Below are 278 nucleotides of genomic sequence, written 5' to 3'. Positions count from 1 at the left end.
TTGATTGATTGATGAATGAAATTAAGGTGATGTTCAGTGGAGATCGTCTTTTCAACTTTCGTTTTGTTTTGTGAGTCTCTTGTAGCTCAGGCTACCCTTGAACTCTCTAGGAAACCGAGAATGACCTTGAAATCCTAATTCTCCTGCTTCTACAGCAGCCATTTCCATGCCTCTAGTTCTATCACACTCGATGAGTCCACTATTGTGTAGTCATCCCCTGACACTCCATCACCCCCTCCCTCACCCTCCCTCACCCACCATCACCCCCTCCCTCACCC

Source organism: Grammomys surdaster, unplaced genomic scaffold (genome assembly GCF_004785775.1).
Source record: "Grammomys surdaster isolate TR1022 unplaced genomic scaffold, NIH_TR_1.0 194841, whole genome shotgun sequence".
Lineage (NCBI taxonomy): Eukaryota > Metazoa > Chordata > Mammalia > Rodentia > Muridae > Grammomys > Grammomys surdaster.
The sequence above is the reverse complement of the archived record's forward strand: the minus strand, read 5'-3'. Positions refer to the sequence as shown.